Consider the following 17,092-nt stretch of genomic DNA (forward strand, 5'->3'; position numbering starts at 1 on the left):
GCTGAACTTTTGTGACCCTGTGCTCTTCCAGGGCATGCCGAGTGCTCAGGTGAACCAGATCCCATGTGGATTTTATTTTTTTTAAAGTCAGTGCCTTGATCAGTTGAAGATTACTTCTCTTTTTTGGGCCTCTCCCGTTGCAGAGCACAGGCTCCAGACGCGCAGGCTCAGCGGCCATGGGTCACGGGCCCAGCCACTCCGCGGCATGTGGGATCTTCCCGGACCGGGACATGAACCCGTGTCCCCTGCATCGGCAGGCGGACTCTCAACCACTGCGCCACCAGGGAAGCCCCCATGTGGATTTTAATGCCTGTGAAACAAGACACACACAAGGTGGTACCCATGGCTGATGTGAACACATCAATAACAATCAGTGACTGTGGACTCAGCTTAAAAATTCTATCTCAGTATATATTTTTTAACGTCAGTACACTGGAAATAGGGATAACAAAAACTGAAGCGAAGCAAGAACAGAATTTTACTTTTAAAAATCATCTTTGGTGGATAGTATGATGACCAATCTTTTTGTTTTGTTTTGTTTTTAAATTAATTTATTTAGTTGCTTTGGGTCTTAGTTGTGGCAGGCAAGCTCCTTAGTTGCAGCAGGCTGTCTCCTTAGCTGCAGCTCGAGGGCTCCTTAGTTGTGGCTCGCTGGCTCCTTAGTTGTAGCATGCAAACTCTTAGTTGCGGAATGCATGTGGGATCTAGTTCCCTGACCAGGGATTGAACCTGGGCCCCCTGCACTGAGAGTGCAGAGTCCCAATCACTGCACCACCAAGGAAGTCCCATGACCAGTTTTATGTAAGCTTGGCTAGGCTATACTCCCCAGTCATTCAATCAAACATTAAAGGTGTTGCCATGATGGTATATTATAGATGTACTAATGTCTACAACCAGTAGATTTTAAGTAAAGGCGATTATATTCAATAATCTGGATGGGCCACCCCCAATCAGTTGAAAGGCCTTAAAAGCATAACTGATGTTTCCCTGAGGACGAAGAAATTCCGCCTGTGGACTGTAACTTCAGCTTGTGCCCAAGAATTTCTGGACCTCTCTTCCTGATGGGCCACTCTATGAATTTTAGAGTTGCCTTGCCAGTCCTCATGATTGCAAAGGCTAATTCCTTATGATAGATCTCTTGATACAGAAGTATGTGAGTTTGTGTGTATGTGTGTGTGCCTGTCTGTCTGTCTGTGTGTCCTACTGGATCTTTTTCTCTTGTGGAACACTGACTGATACAGATTTTTATAGTAGAAGTGTTTTGAGAGGGATAGAATCTTAAGAACGAGGTTTCTAAATTGATTCTGAGTTTTCTGGAATAAATTCTCTAGTTTGATTAGACCTAAAGACACTAATGAATATTTCTAGTGGTAAAGAGGGTACTGATAATACACAGTATGATGTGGCAGTAGAGATAGACAAAATATCACCATTGGATACTATCAAATACCTATAAAGGGTAGGGTTCTGGGTAGCCATGTGTTTGATATTGTACAACATTTTGGACAACCTAAGGAATATAATGGATTTGGCCGGTTGCTCCTACTTGCGCTGGAGAAAGTAGGGAAAGGGCAAATGACTTGAAAGGTTCTACACCTTCCCTGAAAGAAACCTTTATCTCCTGTAGCTGCAGTGCTGAGATTTCTAAAAACAAAATCCACAGTCTCATCCTGAGAGTGGCTGAATTATAATGCAGATTGAATTCTCAACCTTATGGATGTCCTCTGTTAAGGTGAGGTCATTGATTAAGAAGGAAAGGGATCCTGAAAATTAGAATCAGGACATATAGAAGATCCCAGTGAACCTGGGTGCACTGAACCCGTAAATTCTGCTGAATCTTCTTTGGCAATAGAAGAGGCCATTTTACTTCTGTTGGAGGAGGTTCAACCTGCTTTGCCTGAAGAAGCCATAATGAGCTCGCCTGAGGTAGTTGCCTTGAAAGACACTCTTGATTCCTCTCAGGAACTATCCCCACCATTCATTTTTGCTTCTAGACCTATAATGAGACTCAATTTCCAACTGGCTCCAGAGAATGAGATGCAAAGTATGACCTGTAATGAAGTACACTACACACCCAAAAAACAGCATGATTTTCCAATTTATACAGACAGATATTTGGGTAATATGTGTCAGGATGGCTATTAAGGATGTGGGATAACAGTGTAAGGAATATATAGTTTTATCAGACCTTATTTATTGATATGGGCCCACTAAGCAGAGTTTCTTCATTTCATGTTGCAGCTGAGGGGTTAGAAAATCTCTATCAGTTTGTTTGCTGGTTTGCTGAAACATGGACCAAAAGGTAACTTATATTAAATGAGGTGGAAATGCCAGGACTGCCTTTTTATGCTGTAGAGGAAGGTATCCAAAGTCCTAGGGAAATTGAAATGTCAGAATGGATTCATCATTTAAGACCTACTCACCCACCCTGGGACCATCCTTTCACCAGATGTGAGAAATAAATTTGTGAGGGGAACCCTGCATCCTTGAAGAGCTCTGTGACTGCTCTTCTCTGCAGGTCAGAAATTACCTTGGGAGCTGCTGCCTGCCGCCAAACACTGATCCTTAAATGAAATGGGGATAATTAGATCCCGGGGTGTCAGGGCCAAGTACCACAACTTAATTACCAAATTAAAGTGGGCATGGTTACCATAATGGACCGTGGAATCAAGGCAGTAATAAGAATAATCTGACTGTCTGATGCCTATGATGTTGGCTAATTGATCATGGTATCCCTAAAAAAGAAATAGATAGGCAGTCTATTAAATTCTTACTTGATTTGTATAAGTGGTTGGTTCTAGGTGAAGTGAATAGAAATCTAATTTATATCACCAAAACAGAGATTCATGTCTCCTCAATCAATTCCCAGATTTGATTCAATTTTAAGACTCAGAACCCCTTGAATAAAGAGGAGGGCCTGTCTCCTTGAGGAATGACTTCACCTCACTGCCAAAAATTTATACATTTTACTGCAACAGACACTTATGCCAGATATGATTTGCTTTTCCTGAACACAATAGTTCTGCCAAAACTGTGGATGTACAGAATGCCTTATTCACTGTCACTGTATTCCACACACTGTATCGTCCAGTCAATCAAGGAACTCACTTCACAGCAAATGAAGTGCAGCCCTAGGCCCAGGATTATGAAATCCATCATGTTTCCCATTATACTGAAGCAGATACTTCAAAGAACACTGGGATGGCCTTTTGAAGATTCAGTGACAGTCCCAGTGAGATGGAAATACGTTTCAAAGCTGTGGTTAATATCTAAATCAGCATCCAAAATATGGTGCTGATTTTCTCATAGCCAGGATTGACAGGTCCGGGAATCAAGAGATGGAAATGGGAGAGGTATCACTCACTGTTACTGCAAATGACCCAGTAGCAAAATCTTTGCCTTCTATCTCCATGACCTTATGCTATGATGGTCTAGAAGTCTTAGTTCCAAAGGAAGAAATTCTTCTACTAGGAAACATAAAAAGGATTCCATTGAAACAGAAGTTCAGACTGCCACCTGGCCACTTGGGGCTCCTCCTGCCTCTGAATCGACAGGCAAAGACAATATTACTCTACTGACTGGGGTGATTGATCTTGATTACCAAGTAGAAATTGGGTTGTAATTGGAAGTGCAAAGGAGAATATCTGGAATACAGGAGATCCCTTAGGTTGTCTCTCGGAGCTACCATGCCCTGTGATTCAAGTCAATGGAAAACTACAACAGTCCAATGAAGGTAGGACTGCTAATGGTCCAGACCCTTCAGGAATGCAGGAATGATGGTCTGAGTCACCCCACAAGGCAAAGAAACATGACTAGCTGAGGTGCATGCTGAGGGTAGAGGGAATATAGAATGGGTTGTGGAAGAAGGTACTTTAGCTATGTGGCTAAAACCATGTGGCCAGTTGCTGAAATTAAGACTTTAACAGTTATAATATGCCTTTTTGTTTTGTTATGCACTGTTTATGTGTGTATGAATAGCAAATATTTTTTGTCTTTTCTCTCTTACCCCCTTATCTTATAAGATGTATTAATAATAGTTAACTTTGCTCCATTGTATTTAATTTACAGGATACCAAGGAGAAGAGAGAACATCACCCAAGGACTTTGGATTCTCTTCTGGGGAAAGATTAGAACACTTTCAGTTGTAATAGGATAGTTAGTTACATCATTTTAGATGGAAGTGTGCCTCTGTTACTGTCTTTATTTGGTTATTAAATATGGTTTAAGGAGATGTATATGGGCACCAAGTCCATAAGGGGTAGACTGTGATGTTTCATATGTCAAAACTTTGCTAGGCTCCAGTCCCTAGTTATTCAACCGAACAGTAATCTGTGTGCACCTGACTGTTACAGACAGGCAGAGAAAAAATAAAACCCAACCCCCCAACTTTTCATGTTCCCTTCTAAAAAGCATTCGTCTTCCAAAATAAGGGTTATATATACTACTGATTAGTAATAGTTAGATGTTTTATATATAGTGTCTCATTTAATCCTCACCTTGGCCTGTGAGAATGAATAATTGGAACACAGAGTGAATAACTAGCTTGAAATCTTTCAGCTAGTGAATTCAAGATCAGGATTTAAATTCAAATTGTCTGACTCCAAAACTCAGCGTTTTCCACTGAGACACATAGACACTACTATAACTACAAATTTCATAAACACTAAGAAAGAGCATATGCTTCTATACAAACTGCTCGACCTTGAATTCCAGACTTCTTTTTCTTGAACCCTTATCTTACTCACAGAGAATAGGAATTTTTTTGTGAACTAAGTGATAGCCTTTAACAGCCTTAAGACTCTTTAAAAAAACCTTCTGTTTGTTTTGTATTTGAACACTTGCTGAAAGGAGACTGCCTAATTTAAAGAAAACAGGGAGTCAAAGCTACAGCCCAGCCATCTCCCCATTCCTTGGTTGTGTACTTGGGCAAATCACTTAAATCTGCTGAGCCTCTTTTTTACTCTTCAATAATTAAGATATAATAATAATAATGAAGAGGTAATAATCCTTATCTAAAATTTTCACAAAATGGTTCTGAAGACTCTTTGAGACACCATAAGCGAAGCTACTGTATACATTTAAGAATTGAATTCAGTATTTATCTTTTCTACTGTCAGACTGCTTGATAATAGTTCTATATCTTGCTCACTTTTGCACATGACCTTATGCAAAATAGTTGCACAATAAATACAGGTTGAATTAGGTGAATAGTAGGTACTAAATAAATAACAGGTGATAAACTCCATAAAGGCACTGGTTATGCGTGTTGTTTTCATTGCTGTATCTCCAGTATCCAATATTATACCAGCATATGATAAAAATAAATGAATGAAAATTAAAATAGCATGTTGATCAATAGATCAATTTCCAGGGTCTTTCACTGGTGGATGTTGGGAAAGAAACTCTCCAAGCCCATTTACAACTTCCCTTTCCTCACTGTCCCTTTCAAGCTTCCATTATTTATGTTCATCCTTAAATGACCAAACTTCTTAAACGTATAGCCTGAACCACAGCAATCCTTTTTTTCCTACCCCTTCTTCCCTATCTCCTCCTCCTGAAAATGTGCCCTAAAAGTCAGCAGTAGTCACTGGCAGATGCATTATGAAAGTGTGAGATCCCCTTTTACTCTTTTTTTTGGCTCTATTTTCCCACCTCAAATCACTTAGATATTCAGATCAATCAGTTTTCCTTCATCTAGGGGATGTGCTGATGACTTGCTATGAAAAGAATAAACATTTGGAATTACTGTTGTGACAGTCAAGTAACAAAAAACTATTAAATATTTGCAAAATGAGTGCATAAAAACTTTAAATTTTTTAAGGCTCAATTATCTTCCCTGCCAAATTAAGCTTTAGTGAGAAATACTCAGAAAGGTCTAAAACATAGCAAATTTAAATTGCATCATCAGACAGTTTGCTGGTAGCATTCTTGTAAGAAAGAGGAACTTAGATGTTTTTCCTCTAGTAGTTCACAGTCTCTGATTTCCCTTTGCTCTTTTTCAGTGCTTTCCACCTCATGCGTTGGCCTATTGGTCAGCAGGGGGATTGAGATAGAGCTACTTGGTGCATGGTAACCGTGTTATCTTCCCCAGAGCTCATCGCTGCCAACCCACGTACTGTGGCCAAGATGAAGTTAGAACTCTAATGAACCCTGCAGTATCCTTTGAAGGAAGGAAGGAAGGAAGGAAGGAGGGGGCAGGGCGGAGGGAGAAAAGCTGAAAGAGGAAATATTTAATTCCCATGAAGATGTTCATATAATATTTAATAGCAGAAGAGATTCTCACAAAATTCTAAAATACCAAGACATAGATTACTCATCCTAGTATTTAAGACTTATGCTTCAATGTTAAACTCATAGTTTTCAGGGTGAAGAAGCAGGAAATAATGGAAACTTCTATCAGGTCAATAAGGTGTTTTTTTCCTTTCCTTTTCTTCTTGTTTAATATAAACAGCCCATGACTCCTGAGATAGTTAAGTAAGACCCCTCGCCCCCAGTAATTGCCTAATGAGCCACAGAGCTCTCTCTGTCAAGAGCTCTTGGAAGAACATGTAGAGTTGAGAAGCACTATCCTGGGCCTGGCGGCTCAGCTCCCGAGACGTGAGCTCTGACGGCAGAGGCACCCGTGGGGCCGGAGAGAACCCAACATGAGCCTGAGCAGGTTAGCCTTCACTTTGGAGAAAATTCAGGAGTTCCAGGAGAATTTTCACCAAACGCAGGCTCTAGATACGGAGTTCCCTTCTCCTGTGCTAGACCCCATGTGAAACTGCTGCGGTGGAACAAAAGAGATCTCCAAACTTACTATTTTCAAAATCCATATCTCTGATGGCTGGAGGAGCCAATGCTAGGAGCCGCATCTTCCACCTTAGACTGTAGGCGCTTGTCACTGGAAGTTACAATGCCTGCAGGACTGCTGTCCCTGTCACTCAAACACAAGAAAGAGGCTCGGGTTTCTGAACTTGAGTTTTCTCATCTATAAGAAGGTGAGTGGGAACAGACAGGTGAATTGTAAGAGCACTATTATGTGACAGCTCTATTTTTGACCAAAGACAAGCCTGCTGAGTTATTATTTTCCAGCACGTTCACTCCTGGGAGTCCAGTGGTTCGGGAGGGAGAGTAGGAATACGTGGATATTCCTTTGTCTGAGTCCAGGGGGCAGCAGCGTCTCAGGTAAAGAGAGGCCAGTGAGGATAAACGGCATATAGGAAATACTGTATCTTCCACCTCTTAAACCCTGAGGTGAGGAGACGTGTCCACCAAAATGAATTTTTTTAAAGAAACAAAATCTTCTGAAATCATGCACTAGTTCTAAAGAAACTCTGGCTCCCAGGAGATCCTCAGAACATAAAACTCACTGGTGCAATGATAATATTTCTCCTGAAGGGTTTCCCTTTGATTTTCTTGGGTGGGTTTTTGGTGAGAGCAGAAACCTCTTTCTTGGCATCCTCTTTCTTGATGACAAGGACTTTTTATTTTTCCAAGATGTGCCTGGCAAGCCCCAAAGCCAGGGAAACAAGATTGGGAGGCCTGATGTTACACAATGCGTTACAAGTGAGACCCAAAGCTGTTCTGGTTTCCTGGTTCCTCCTGACCCAACACAATGTGTCGTCAGCACTCAGGAGTTTCCCACCTAGTAGCAAATCTGCATCTTGACTCTATTTTTCCGTTTTCATTAGTGGGAAGGAAGGAAGGTAACTCAGTAGCTGAAGACTCAGAGGATTCTAAAGGAATTGCCAACTTTTTTTCCCCCGTGTGGCTTTAAGCCCAGTGCTTGCAGCAGAAGCCTTTGAAATCCTTGCAGCTCAGGAAGCTGAGGTTTCTGAAGGAATGAATATGCATGGCGCACGTAATCTACAATTTATTAGCCTGCTTCGCTGGTCATTATTGAGATTTGACTGTAATGCTCAGTGGCACTAACATCCTCTCCACATCTCCCTAATAACATTTACGGTCAGTAATAATATTAGCTCAGTCCTTGAGCTGTGCTCTGCGGAATGAATCTGCCCAGTCTTATCTTGTCTCGTTACTCTTAACAGGGCTCCCGGAGTCATATCACACTCCAGTGACACGCCATACAGAGCGACATCTTTTAAATGTTTTCTCTGACAGATTTCACTTGAGATGCTAGCCTTTTCATTAGTGCGACGCACCAGGAAGTGACAGATTACAGTGGAAGCGCTGATTCTCCAGGCGAGCATGGTAGCCGTAGGACATCCCAACAGTACTGAGGGACTCGAGAAGACAGCCATGAGTATGTCCAGGGAAGGCTCTTTGAAGATGTTCCCTCAGCCCAGGTGGGCACTGTGGGTGCCCCTTCCAGATGCTCTCCTATGACTCTTATCAGCATTGTGCACCCATTCCCCAGCTCTGCATGCTTTGCTAGTCATGGTTGTCTCCTGTCTCGGTGGGCAGCGCAGCTGCGCAGACCTGCCTCGAAAAGGAGCCCAAGCTGGTGACTGACAGGTACAGAAGTGAAAAAGCCCAACCTCCTTGCCTTGAGTTGACACTTATGCTCCAGATCCCCTTGCGGGACCCAGCTGTGGCTAGGGTTTCACTTGCAATCACACCCGTGCTTGGCTTCCTCCCTCTCCCTTTCCTGTTTCCCATTACTTACTGGCCTCTCTAGGGAGCCCTTCCTTGATAAATCACTTTCACAGGAACGTTTGGCTCGGAGTCTGCTTCTGGGAGAACCTGATCTCAGATGCATCAGGCAGGCCCTGACTCTCCAGCTGTGCGCAAGCCTCGTGGCCATTCTGCTTCTGAATGTGTCCCTCTACAGCAAGAAAATCTCCTGGCAGCCCAAACGGTGTGTCCTCCCAAACCTCTCCGCCCCCACTCAAGGCCCAGGGCCCGCCAGCCTTCTGTCCAGAACGGCCTAAAGGAATCTGCATTTTTTGGATAGCTCACCACTGTCATTTATGTAAATACTTCCATTTATCTCTTTGCACCAACCATTTCAAGCACATATTAGTAGAACCATTTTATAGTTTTAGGAAACTGAAGTTCAGAAAGGTTATAAAAACCGAACAAATTCCCACACTCAAAAGATGCAAGGCCTTTAACCCAAGCCTTTAACTCCAAGTCCAGTGAATTTTTCACATCCTACAATGGCCCCACTACAGCCAGGACACAATGTTCCCAACTGAGAGTATCAGTAATGTTGAGATGACTACATCATGACCGTGGTCATCCATGTCCCCTCTGTTGACTAACATGAGTGACTGTTGTTCTTTACCAATGACAATCCTAGCTTCACTTTGGTCCTCCTGCCTTCTAGACAAAATTTACCCTAATTTCTTGGCAGTATCTAATCTAGAACCAGCCCCTGCTTCCTAAATTTCTCCTTAAATTTATCATAAGCCCAAACTGTATCAAGAGCCTTCTCCCCACCCCCGCTTACTGCAGTGCTCCCAGGCTTTCTCTGAACTCTATTCTCCTCTGCTGCAGCTGCCTAACCAAACCTAACTTTGTTGACTTTAGGTATGTTCTTTATGGTATCATCATCCAGATTTCATCACCCATCAAGTTATTTTCCAAAATAATTTCTTGTGAATAATTATGCTGTTGACTAGCACGATGTTTCATGAAAGTTTACGCGTTATTGATTGCAAAATGCACGTGTAACACTAAAAAGAAGAAAACAGCTGCCAGTTAAATTATGACACCATGCCTTTATGATAGTCTTGTACAACACATGAATCAATCACATCAGCTTCCTGTGGCTTTGTTTATTTTTTCACATATTCCAAGAGATGTGATAATTTCCTCGACTTTAGTTGCATTGGTTGGCTTGGGATAGGTCACATTTTTTTCCTTGTACCTCAATAACAAATCTTCACTACTTTACTTGTGAAAATCTTCCTTTCTTTATTCACATAAAGCAATTGGTGTGGCTTTGCAAGAAAATATGGAATTGCATTCATTCTTCTAACATCAAATATTTGCTTCATTAATATATAATTTATACCCCAAAGCTCTAGTATGCATTTCTGCCTTCAGAATATTTCACTTCAAGATCAAGTTATGGAAGACAATTAAACAGAACACAGATAGTACCAACATGATACATAAAGTAAATGAATGGATGACCAAGTTTTTGTAGGCCCACGCAATGCTGCTAGGTCCTAACTTTGACCTAACTCCCAGGGATTATAAGAAGCAAGATGTATCATGATTCTGGCAATATCAGAATGTGGAAAAGCATGCATCTTAGTATCGATGAAATATATGAAGGGAGCTGCAGTTAAGTTTTATCTTGAATAGGATTTCCATCCTACTGATTTACAATTAAGTATAAAATAGAAAAAGACCATCTTTAAAAGGAGCAGAAGCAAATAAGAATGGTGTTAAACTTTCTCTCAACTAAAGGAAACGTGAAGGCACATAGTTTTTCTTCTTTTAGAAAAGAAAAACATATTTACATCGATAGAGACTAAATATTCCTAGGACCTACACCTAAGTAGTGATGTTAGTAATATTGCCTTTCAATACATATTCAATTATGGTTTTGAAGAAAAATGATCAACTCCCAATAAATGATGTAATGAATGTAATGAATATTCATATACATAGGTGAGAAAGGGAGATGTCTGGGTTAGATGGAAAAGGATTTGCCTTGATTCCAGCCCTTGCCAGAAGTCAACTGCTTACAAAACATCCCAACCCTAGTGACCCACTCCATCGCACTCAGTACTGGGTGACCTACTCATTCCTTGTAAGAGGTCAACCCTTAGCATATATAGTAGGTACTATTGGTGCCTCACCCAAACCTCATTTTATGGCCTGTTGAACACCTCCCTCAGCTGCTGTGAGTACTGGATGCTAATGGCTCAGAGCAGCCCTCTACTTTAATTGGCTTTCGACAACTGAAATCACTTCACCTGTATGTAGGTAGACTGAGAGGTAAGTAGGGAGGTTGGTCATTCCCCCATCCCCCAAAATGGCCAGCAGCCAATGTTTTCAGCCAAGGACAGTAGGGGGCAAGTACAAATCGACTCTCCTTGCCTCAGGTGGAAATTACTTTGTAGTGCAATTTATGCTCTAGAACTCCCCAGGCAATGAGGCTTAAAGCTAGAATCATATTCTTACTTGACCCCATCCCCTACCTTAACTTGCTGCCTTTATTCCCCTCACGCATGTCTGCTTTGAGAGCCCCCCCTCAATAAATTGCCTCCATAAGAATCCCCATCTCTAGCTCTAGACCCAACAGAACCTAAGACACAAGTAAACCCCATCCCAAGGTTCTCTGCATTTTCATACTGAACTTATTCCTTTCTCTCTCTCTCTCTCTCTCTCTCTCTCTCTCTCTCCATGTGCACTTAATTCTGCTCACAGAACCTAAATCAGGAAGAAAACCCTGGCTTCACCTACACTAACTCTGCATCTGCTCTTACCTCGTCTCATGAAGAGGAAGAGAAACTTCAAGTTACAGTCTCCATCCATCCACCCTGGAGTAAGGAAATAAAGAGATGGAAACTTCTCAGGCACTGACTAGAGATCATTCCAGAGCTAATGGAGATATTCCTTTGGAAAAGTCAGTTTTGAAACACTAGGCTTTGCTGACATTCATCCACGCCCTTTAGTAAGTTTCATCCACCCCCCCCCTTTAGTAAGTTTCATCCTCATGTGTTGTTTTCAAAGGAGGCTCTTTTGAGTCTGGTCATCTCTCTCTCCACTTCCCCTTCCCTTAGGCCAGGTATGCTGTCATTGGCAGACTTACCTGTGCAAGCTCGGTTCCCCCTGGGCCTCCTCCCCTCCTCACTGTGCTTGTTTTTCATAAGTCCTTTCTTTTTCCACATTCAGCAATGATATGTACGTTGCTTTTGCTATGGACAGTTCTGAAAACAAAGCCCCAAAGAATTTGAATCAAAATGTCACTGTGTTGGAGAAAAAAAGAAATATCTTTTTGAATCAGAGACCTAGAAATTTCTTTGAGGTAATGTTTAAGCTTATTTATCCTCCTTTCCTAATACTTTATTTCCATCAAAAACATACTTTCTGCTGATTTAATTATCATTGTCTCACAGTCACTTAATAGATAGATGTTCAGCTTACAGCACTCTATATTCAACTCCTTAAGATTTTTCAACTCTTTAAATTCCACTCTGTTCCTTCCACATCATTTATGCTGAAAGGTTTATCTTTTTCTTATATTCGGTCCCTGATTTATAGTTCCCAAACTCTCTTAGGAGATTTATAGAAATATAGATTTTATATTTAAAAAGAGCTTAGAAGAAATAAATTCTCTGAAACCCACTGGGTTGGGAGTTCTTTTTCATCCAGCTAGTTTCTCTTCTTTTTGATTTTATAAAGGGTAGAGATTTTGGTAATATCTTAAACTCCTAAATAAGCAGAAGGGAGCCCAGTTGCTCAGTCAATGATGAAATCATGGACCTTGGACCCAGATCAGCTCAACTAGGGGATCACAGCCTCGGACCAGCCTCTCCATCCTGTCTCCAGGCCATTTGAATCTTCTTGCCTTCTCCCATATCCTCAAAGTGTCAAGGAGAGACTAGAAGTGGGTTTAAATCAGGAGTCAACGACTTTCTGTAAAAGGCCCCTGGATAGAAGAAAAATGGGGGGGAGGGCATCAAGGGAGAACATCGATCATTAAGAAGCTAGATCAGGGGAGGAGAAAGGAACTAACATTTGTTTGACCACTGGGTGCCAATCACATCATTCTTTCATTCTTCTCAAGAGCCCTGTAAGGTACAGGATACTATTATTGCTTTTATCATTTTCAAAATGTGGAACTGAAGCTTAGAGTAACTTAGTAACCCACTCAGGGATGATGAGTTGATAAGCGGCAGAGCTGAAGCTCAATCCTACATCTCTCTTTTCCCGAGTCTGTTCCGTACTCTCCAGTGGCCATTCTTCCTTTTACTGTAGCTCCAAAGGGGTCTGAGATCCCAGACCTCTTTGAGATTCTGTTGCAAGCTATGGATCCCAGGGGGGAAAAAATACTCCTGTGCACTTTTGTACACAATTCCAGGAGCTTCACATTAATTTGCATGAAAAGTCAGGGCCTTCGCAAATCCCTCCAGGTCCTATTAGCCAGAGATATATTCCTTCAGAGAGAGTTGCTTTAGAAGTCTGAAATTATGTTAGGTACCAGCTGCCTACAGACCCTGAGACCCAGCACATTAATTCTGGGTGGCCCCCAAGACACCAAGCCAGCCCTGCGGTTGTGTTGGATGGAGAAAAGGAGGATAAGAGAGGGTAAACCTTTTCTGGAAATTTGCTTTTATGATTTTTTAGATTTTATTATACAGTTGCCATGTGCTAGACAGTGGGCTTCATATCTTAGTTGCACTATGTCACTCATCACCACTCCAGGAGGTAGACTGATTACTACAGCAGTGTATGAAGGAGGATATCATGGTCCATTAAGGAGGCAAAACGACTTAAGTCACACCCGTAGCAGAGAAAGGATTCAAACCAAGGAAGTTTATTCTCTAGGGTATGTGCTCTTAATCACTTACACTTCCAGAAAGCTTTCCATAGACCTGTAGGTAGAGATAGGCAGAGTTCTCCGTGTCCTACATAAAAACACTTGCAACCTCTGTGATGAATATTTATAATTTAAAGTGCCTGGTACTTTTCCTGTAGACACTGTTATTATTAAAAATGTGAAAGTAAATATTTATAAACAGCTGGTAGGGAAACTAGACTTCTGGAGAGGACTTTTGAGCTCAAATTGCTGCTCTGAGGTTTTCTTTTAAAAATGGAAATATGCAGACGGACTCTAAATAGAAACCTTCCTCCTATTCAAATGCTTGACTCTCCCCACCCAGCTAAGGCTCCCCTAGAATTCAGCACTGGGTCCTCAGGAAAACAACTGCTTTGAAAAAGTTTAGCCACGACGAAATTCTACTGCTCACCCACTGCAATAGTAAAGCAATCAAGACTAGTAATACCAAGCATTGGAAAGGATGTGGAGCAACTGGAACTCTCAAACACTGCTATAGGAAGTGGAGAATGGTATAGCTCCTTGGCAAAATGGATGAGTAGTTCCTAATAATGTTAAATTCGTTCACCTGCCCTATGACCCAGAAATTTCGCTTCTAGGTACTTCCTGAGACAAATGATACCATAGAGCCATACAAAGACATGTGTAAGAAGATTCACTGCAGCTTTATTCATAAGAGCCACAAATCAGACACAACCCAAACGTCTATCAACCGATGAATGCTTAAATTGTGGTATAGCCACACAATGGCATGCTGCTCTATAAATGGAATGAACTGCTATTACTACTGATAATATACTACTACATGGATGGACATCAAAAACATTGTTCTGAGCAAACGAAGCCAGACAAAAAAGACTGTATCATTTCATTTATGTGACACTCTAGAAAATGCAAACTAATCTGTAGTGGCAGAAAGTAAATCAGTGGTTTCCTCTGATGGATGAGAGATGGAAACAAAAGGGCACGAGGGGATTTGTTGAAGTGATGGGTGTATCTGCACCTAGTTCTGTATCCTGATGGGTGGTGGATGGGTACCAGGGAAGTATGTACTTGTCAAAGCTCATTGATCCATATACTTAAAAACTGTGCATTTTCTTGTCTGTAAATTATACCTTAATAAAATAAGAGTACTGGAAGGAAAACAAACAGTATGGATGATGTATGTCCATCCTTGTTGGGCTCAGCTGAGGACCCAGCATCCTAAGGCACAGGCAGAAGTTTACCTCTGACACTTAGGAGAATCCAGGCAGGAAACAGACGTACCACCCCACTTTCCAAGCTCACCGAATGAAGTTACCAAAAGGGGCAATCTTTACATGCTTCCAAATACCAAAAAGCAGTGAGGATGGAAATAATCTGTCTTGACTTTCTCTGTGTTCAGCTCCTGGAGTCCCAGACCTGAGGAATGACTGTGAAATTCTTACTGTGGCACTTTGTTCTTACTGTTTGGATTGAATTTCCTTCCTGGTTGATCTGGTACTGGTTTGGACTACATTTGGGGATTCGACCTACCTGGGGCTGCAGTGGAAAGGCGCATGCCGTTACAAGAAAGTACATATTTTCGGTGGGACCTCTCCCTCGGGGATTCTGATAAGCCCCCTCCTCAGTAGCAGCACCGCCCCCCCAACCAGGGAAATGTATTGAGCAGAAGAGCAGGGGTCCAAGTAAAGGTCAAGCCCCACGGCCTTCAGAAGAGAAATGTCTCTGCCAATTTTGATGCGCCTTCCAAGGTGACTAACCCTCTGACACGCCTAATGAATTTAGAGGCACATTAGCTTGATTTGCATAATAATATATTTTTAAACACAGGGTTGCTTTGGAGAGTTAATTGCCTTCCCTGTTTTCCTTCCTGGAACTGAACTGCGGCGCTACCAATGCGCTCCAAATACTCTCCCAGAAAGCCCCGCGGAGGCAAACTTGTCGGAGGAGAGAACACAGAACAATCCACATCTTGCAAATGCTAAGAGGAAGAGCAATCTGGAATTGGCTGGCAAGTCAATCCGTAAAGCAAGATTGGGGAACAGGGCAAAGATCTTAAAAATCATTTTGCCTGGGTGAAAATACATTCCCCACTCCTGGAAAACAATGCCGTGTGCGGTTTTTCTCGCCCTTCTGCAGGCCGCCTCATCCTTCAGAGAGCAGTGTTGCCAAGGGACAGAAGGCCTCGAGGTGGTGGTTGCCAGGCGGCCAGAGGGCCGGCGCGGCTCTGCAGCGTGGCAGGCGGCCAGGACCCGGAGCAGCGCACGCAGCCTTCCTCAGAGCACCTGTCATCCTTCCCTTTGCATCGGGAACGCGCCACCTTCCCCCACCCCACGCTGCTTTTCCCTGCGGGGCTGCATGTTGTCTTTCCGGATGGCAGATGCCCGCTGCCTTCCTCCCAGCAGCTGTGGGCGCTGGGGGAGGGGAGGGCCTTGTCAAGCGCATCCTTCGCCCTGGCACGCTCCTGCGTCCCAGGTATCAGTCAGCAGCAGGTGCTGTGACATGATGACCAACACTCACATCCTCGGTGACTGGATGCGTCGCGCGCTGTGTCTGAGAGTCGCCGACACCTCATCAATCATGGCCTTGATTAGGCCGCTCAGGGTCTCCGGCCTCAACTTTTGGCTCAGAACAGAATTTACTGCGAGCTGAACAGCCTTATTTCCAACGTGGGCGTAGGCGCCTTGTTTACAAGAATATCATCATCCAGCTAGAAGATCACATTTGCACTCAAACGGGCCAACCTTTTCTTGTCAACACTGCAGTTAGGTGTGCGTCAGGCTCAAGAATTTGCTGGGGAGTTTTGCTTTCCTTGGTCCCCCTACCATTTTCTACAAAGATGCATTTTGTTGGCGCTCCAGTGCTGTATTTAGGGAAGGCTGTGACTGTCCATGTATGATCACTAATGAACAGTAGATCTTCTCATGGAAAGGGAAGAGAGGAAAGGATTCAAACTTTCTCTGGTGGTGATTAAAACTTGGTCCCAGGGGCTTCCCTGGTGGCGCAGTGGTTGAGGGTCCGCCTACCGATGTAGGGGACGCGGGTTCGCGCCCCGGTCCGGGAGGATCCCGCGTGCCGCGGGGCGGCTGGGCCCTTGAGCCGTGGCCGCTGAGTCTGCACATCGGAGCCTGTGCTCCACGACGGGAGAGGCCACAGCGGTGAGAGGCCCGCGTACCAAAAAAAAAAAAAAAAAAAAAAACTTGGTCCCAACTAGCTGCCTCATCAAGGAGGCTGCTTATCCAATACCATTGATTAAGCTGGTAGTCTGTGTCCAGCCTTGTCTCCAGCCTCTTTGAGGGCCCACGAGTAAGAAAAATATGATTGTTGCCCAGGAGAACTTCAAAATCTAGGGAGATAAGTATACAAATATTTCTGTAGCAAAATGCTGAACAGACCTCTTTGCCTGGTACTGAAGGCATTCTAGGGCCTGACCACAGTATACAGGCCCTCACATGACTATCCTGTGCATTCCGAGAACATCCCTTATGCTTTCTCCCTCTAGATTTGAGCTCATGGCACTGTACTCATCTGGGGTCCCATTTTTCACATATTTCTCTAAATCAGAGGTCAGCAAAGCTTCTTCTGTAAAAGGTGAGATGGTAAACATTTTAGGCCTCGTGAACCAAGAGGCAAAATCCAGCAACT

The 17,092-nt window shown here is 42.9% G+C and overlaps 1 long non-coding RNA gene across 1 annotated transcript in view; it reads right to left on the reverse strand.

Moving 5' to 3' along the window:
• Positions 1-11,715: 11,715 nt before the first annotated feature.
• The window catches only part of LOC307198179, a 180,149-nt gene continuing 174,772 nt past the window's right edge, over positions 11,716-17,092 (reverse strand). The window contains exon 5 of the long non-coding RNA XR_013831576.1: positions 11,716-11,834. This is a non-coding gene — a long non-coding RNA (uncharacterized lncRNA). The remainder of the gene's footprint in view (positions 11,835-17,092) is intronic.

The sequence above is a fragment of the Stenella coeruleoalba genome (assembly GCF_951394435.1).
Source record: "Stenella coeruleoalba genome assembly, chromosome: 15".
NCBI classification, from domain to species: Eukaryota; Metazoa; Chordata; class Mammalia; order Artiodactyla; family Delphinidae; genus Stenella; species Stenella coeruleoalba.